Genomic DNA, 6,300 nt, shown 5'->3' with positions numbered 1-6,300 from the left:
AACATAAAAGTAAATCATGTCAAGGGTTTTTACATTGTGAGTAGCAAAATAACAACCAAAAAAAGTTAAGGAAATGTTCCAGTATTCAAAAACTACTCCTTGATTGAGAGAAGAAATCACTTACATGATTGACTAAGAATTGACCTTCCAATATACATCTTAATTCTTTCGTTTCTTTTCTTCTTTCCTTCCTTCCTTTCTTCCTTTTTCTTTTTCTTTATTTCTTGTTCTTTCTCCCTTTCTTTCTTTTTCTCCCTTTCTTTCTCTTTCTCCGTTTCTTTCTCTTTCTCCCTTTCTTTCTCTCTCTCTCTCCTCTTTCTCTCTTTTGAGACAGGGTCTCACTCTGTCACACAGGCTGGAGTGCAGTGATGTGATCTCAGCTCACTGCAACCTCTGGCTCCCAGGTTCAAGCAATTCTTCTGCCTCAGCCTCCCAAGTAGCTGGGGTTACAGGCAAGTGCCACCTCCTCTGGCTAATGTTTGTATTTTTTAGTAGAGACAGAGTTTCACCATGTTGGCCAGGCTGGTCTCAAACTCCTGGCCTCAAGTGTTCTGCCTGCCTCCCAAAGTGCTGGGATTATAGGCTTGAGCCACTGTGCCCTGCCATTCTTTCATTGCTCAACAGACATGAAAATATCAACCAGCACTTATGCTGGAACTGTACTTTTTCACCAACTGCAAAAGAAAAAAATCAGTAAAATGCTTTTGTGAGAATCAAGCAGGTATATGGAATTTATAATAAAGGATATTTAATATTTTATAATTATTTGCAAGTTGTGTGCTCTACATCCTTTATATCAATAAAATTTATAGTAAACTTATGTCCATATAAACATGAATTTTTTTTGAGAGCTGATGGTTAAATATTTACCATCTGCGGTGGCTCACGCCTGTAATCCCAATACTTTGGGAGAAAGAGGTGGGCAGATCACAAGGTCAGGAGTTCAAGACTAGCCTGGCCAACACAGTGAAACCCCGTCTCTACTAAAGAAACAAAAATTAGCTGGGAGTGGTGGCACGTACCTGTAGTCCCAGCTACTCGGGAGGCTGAGGCGGGAGAATTGCTTGAACCTGGGAAGTGGAGGTTGCCGTGATCTGAGACCATGCCATTGCACTCCAGCCTGGGTGACAGGGTGAGGCCCCATTTCAAAAAAATTACCATCATACTACTGTCCAATAGCATACCTATATGTAAGGAAAGGGGGTAATTTGAATAATGTATAGGATGATAATTAAATAGAGGTATAGAAGTATGTGCATATGTGCATGCATGTATGAATCTCGTCCGTCATTTAACTTGGGGTTAGTAGAGGCAGATCACAAAACACAGAAACAAGGCTATTGGTAGAAAAATGAAGCAACATGAGCTATTTCTACCTGCCGTACAAGTTTCATCAGGGTCACCAAGAACAAGACTCATCAAAGGACAGGCAAGAAACAACACACACACACACACACACACACACACACACAAAAGAAAGACAAATACTGTGTGTTCTTACTTATAAATGGAAGGTAGTAATGTGTACACATGGACATGAAATACAGAATGATAGACATTGGACATTTGGCAGGGTAGGGGAGTGGAAGATGGGGTGAAGGATGAGAAATTGTGTAATAGGTTTAATGTATATTATTCAGGTGATGGCTACACTAAAAGCTCAAACTTCACCCCTACTCAATATATCCATGTAACAAAATTGCACTTGCTTCCCTTAAATTTATACAAATAAAAAAATTTAATTAAAAAGAAAACAGACAAAGAAGGCAAGAGTACACTCTTAAATTTTTCACACATTTGGATAGTGTTTTATAGTTTCCAAAAGGACTTTTCTACAAACCATATTGTGTGAGCCTCGTAATGTTCTTGTGGGAAAAACGAACTAGAGCATAGTACCACTTTGTGGATGAGCGTATTAAGGCTCAAAAGGCTTATATAGTTTGCCCAAAGTCACACGATGGAGAATGGCTGAGAAAAGAACAGAACCCAGGTCTTCTGATTCTCATGAGAAAGTCAAAATACTCTTTTTGGAACAGCTCTTCTGGCAAGTTCTATCCCTCTTAGACCTCAGTTTAAGTAAGGAGGCAGTTCACTGGGGAGAGAGAGAATCTGAAAGCAAAAGTCATGTTGTCAGTCCCAACCAAGCTTACTAGCTGTATCTCCTTGGGTAAAGGGCATTTAATATCAGAGCCCAGGGTTTGAACTGTCTGTGTGCCCACTTCAGCCACTGCACCCCTGGCCAGAGTAATCAAATTCAATAGACTAGTAACTATGGCAGAGTCAAGGTCCCACAGCACCATTGATTAGAGTGCTGGTTTTCATATTTCTTTTTTTCAGAATAGCAAAACTCTATGTTTTCCAGCAAAATTCTATTTATGGAATTTAGAACAGTAAAATCCCGTATAGAATATAGAACAGTAAAATACAACTCAGAGAAAATGAAAAGTTTCTGTAGTTGAAAGGGAATGGTGGGATGACAGTGGTTGGTTACTCCTGTTGGCTGCTCATGGGGACCCTTAAGCACCCCCAAAGAACCCTCATCTCCTTGGGGCCCTTTAAAAAAACCCTCACCTTAGCATTTCATGCTATTGAGGGGAGTATGTGTGTTTGTGTTGTGTTCGTGTTGTATGACTATGTGTGCCTGTGTATGTGTGTACGTGTGTGTGTGTGTGTGTATTGAGGGGGCAGAGGATTCTACGTTCTATATTAATATGGGTCTCCTCCTAAAGCCTGGAGAAGATATCTTAGAATATCCTGCCACTGGTTATAAGAGAGCAAAGAGAACAAGTCAGGGTCCTTTGGGAGAACTGGGTGAAAAAAATATACAGCTCCAAGCAGACACCCTACCACAGCAAATCAAGTGGTGAATCTGCATCCATAATAATGGTTGACAGCACTGCTGGTTAAGAGGCAGGCACTGCTCTGAGCACTTCAAGTGTATTAGGGTTTTAAATGTTTTACCGTATCCCTTTGAGATAGCTGCTGTCATTATCATGACTCTGACTGAAAAATCGATGCATAAAGAGGTTAGGTAACATTCTCAAGCTTTTATGGCTTGTAAGTGGTGAAGCTGGGCACAGACCCATGGAGGCTTAGGGTCAGAAGCATACCCTGTGATATCTCCAGAAGTGGAAGGCAGCAGCCAATCCCACCTCTGAGGGAGCCTCTACCCAATCCTAGTCCAGGTTCTGAGCGCGTCCTGAGATGGAAGTTGCAATCCCTTTGGGGGTCTCCAGTCTACTATGGATGGGGGTTATGAACCCATGACTTGCTGACTTCTGGCCAGGACCTGGCATTTGCATTTTTCACTGAGCCCCACAAATGATGTGGGTCTGGCCCTGGTTGAAATACAAACCCAGACACCTCAAAGAGACAGAGCTACCAAAGTCCAGAGACAGAGCTTCCAAAGTGCAAGACACCTTGCTCTTCAATCTATAAGAGCCAGCACCTTTTTATTATGCCTTCAGCTGTTCAAAGAGCTCCTTGCTCCAGCATTGGTGGACTCCTCCTTCAAAGCTCACATGACAAGAAGAGGAAATGTGTGTGACTGGTCACCAGAAGGCCCCAGGGTTTGTCACATGCTCATCCCACAGGAAGAAGGATTTTCCTTTCCCTCCAGGTGTCTTATGCTCGCCTTGTATTTTCTTCAGGTTCTCTTAATCATTATTCTAAGAGCACTAATTAGGGTAAAATTTCCCCCAGAGGATAAAGGGCCAGGTTCCCCAGACTTATGAAATAGCCTATAATGTTGGAGCTTACTCCAGTGAAAGAAAAAGCCCAGGCAAGGAGCCAGTATCAGTTCCTTAAGGAATCCCTTTTCCTGAGAGTCCCAACTTCCTAGAATCCTGAGACATGTTCCAATGTTTTCTTGGGATGACTAACATATAACTCCCCGAAGGGTAGGAGCTCTGCTTAACTCACAAGTTACTGGCCCAGGACCATGCCTTGCAAATGACAGATACTTTGTAAGTATTTAGAGCATTGGCGTTTTTGTGGGAGGGGGGCTTGTGGATATTTTGGAGGTTTGTTTTTTCTTTTTAGAGATGGGATCTTTTTCACCCAGGCTGGAGTGCAGTAACGGGATCTTAACTCACTGCAGCCTCGAATTCCTGGGCCTAAGGGATCCTCCCACCTCAGCCTCCTGAGTACCTGGGACTACAGACACGTGCCAATACACCTGGGCACTGGCGTTTTTGAATGGACCTAATTCATACACTGATATTGGACTTACTAACTCTGTCACTCGCACCTGTATCATCTTTAGGTCTAGATTTTTAGAGTTAAGATTGAGGAGGAAAATCCGCATCCTTTCTCTGGTCTGTTACTTCCCTTTTTATCAGTCTCTGCAATAACCAATAGCAAACAAGCCAGGGCCCCTTGGCTCCTTAACAAAGCCCAACAGGTGTGAGAGATTAGCTCCCTGGATGGAGCCTCTGTCCAACAAAACAATGTCAAATTCCCCCCTAATAAAGTCCAGAGCTGTAAGCAATTCCCCCTTGTTATTAAGCAGGAAAGAAAATACAGCTGGCTCCTTCCCAATTAGCTTGGAGGACCCTCCAATGAGCCGAATTTAAACGAGAGACCTGCCATGATCTGGCTTCCACCATAAGTAGGGCCTGCCTTCTCCCAAGAATGAAAACTCACTGGCCCAAGCTCCCAGCCTTCTTGGCACGATGGTGCAGACAGCCCCCAAACCCTCACCTCAATATCCATGGGCTGTCTCTGCCTCTGATTAAAACCATCTTTACAACTCCCTGCCAAATCCCTTACTTTGATTTTCCATATGGAGGCTTGGTCTCATTTGCCAGGTTGGTGTTTATAAGGATGGGTTTTTTGACAGTTTCACTGTCAGTGAAACAGAGGATGGGACCCCACCCCTTGAACATGAATCACTTTCTTGTCATCCAAAAAAGAGCGAAAGATCAACATTCTGAAGCAATAACAACAACAAAATAGAAACCCCAGAGGTATCTAGCAATGGGAACGTCTCGTCTTTCCTTCCCTCCCCCCATCCCCCACCTCAAACTAATAGGCCATGGAGTGGAAAATAGAAAGACTCCAAGGTGCTTCAAAGAATGGCCCATCACTCTGTTACCTCGTGTTTACACATGGGGTACATAAACGCAGACTGCAAAAGTCACCTGCTTGTTTCCCCCACACCATCTTAGACAGTGGTCAGGGGGAATCTCTTTCAATCTTGAATATCTTACCTGAATAGGGAATGTTTAAACATTCTTCATCTCAGTAAATATTGTGATGGCCAGGCTATGCCCTAAGACTTTAAAGCGTTGTATTGGTCTGTTCTCACGCTATTAATAAACACATACCCGAGATTGCACAATTTATGAAGGAAACAGGTTTAATTGACTCACGGTTCCACATAGCTGGGGAGGCCTCACAATCACAGCAGAGGGCAAATGTGGAGCAAAGGCAGCAGGCAAGAGAGCTTGTGCAGGGGAACTCCTCTTTATAAAACCATCAGATCTCATAAGACTTATTCACTATCACAAGATCAGCACAGGAGAGACCCACCCCCATGATTCAATTACCTCCCACAGGGTCCCTCCCACAACACATGGGAATTATGGGAGCTAAAATTCAAGGTGAGATTTGAGTGAGGACACAGCCAAACTGCATCAAACATCAATTCATTTAATTATCTCAAGGACCCTGTATTAGCCTGTTCTTGCATTGCTATAAAGAAACACCTGAGGCTGGGTAATTTGTAAGGAAAAGAGGTTTAATTGCTCATGGTTCTGCAGGCTGTAGAGGAAGCATGATGCTGGCTGACATCTGCTCGAGGCCTCAGGAAACTTACAATCATAGCGGAAGGAGAAGGAAGAGCTTGTACTTCACATGGTTAAAGCAGGATCAAGGCAGAGGGGAAGGTGCACACACTTTTAAACAACCAGATCTTAGGAGAATTCACTCACTGTCATGAGGACGGTACCAAAGGGATGGTACTAAACCATTTGTATTAGTCTGTTTTCACACTGCTTTGAAGATACTACCTGAGACTGGGTAATTTATAAACAAAAGAGATTTAATTGACTCACAGTTCTGCATAGCTGAAGAGGCCTCAGGAAACTTACAGTCATGGTGGGAGGCAAAGGAGGAGCAAGGCATGTCTTACATGTCAGTAGGAGAGCGAGAGCAGGAGAACCTGCCACTTATAAACCATTCAGATCATAACTCCCTCACTATCATGAGAACAACATGGAGGAAACCACCCCCATGATCCAATCACCTCCCACCAGGTCCCTCCCACAACACATAAGAATTATGGGAGCTATAATTCAA

The sequence above is a fragment of the Nomascus leucogenys genome, chromosome 14 (genome assembly GCF_006542625.1).
Source record: "Nomascus leucogenys isolate Asia chromosome 14, Asia_NLE_v1, whole genome shotgun sequence".
Classification (NCBI taxonomy): domain Eukaryota; kingdom Metazoa; phylum Chordata; class Mammalia; order Primates; family Hylobatidae; genus Nomascus; species Nomascus leucogenys.
The sequence above is the reverse complement of the archived record's forward strand: the minus strand, read 5'-3'. Positions refer to the sequence as shown.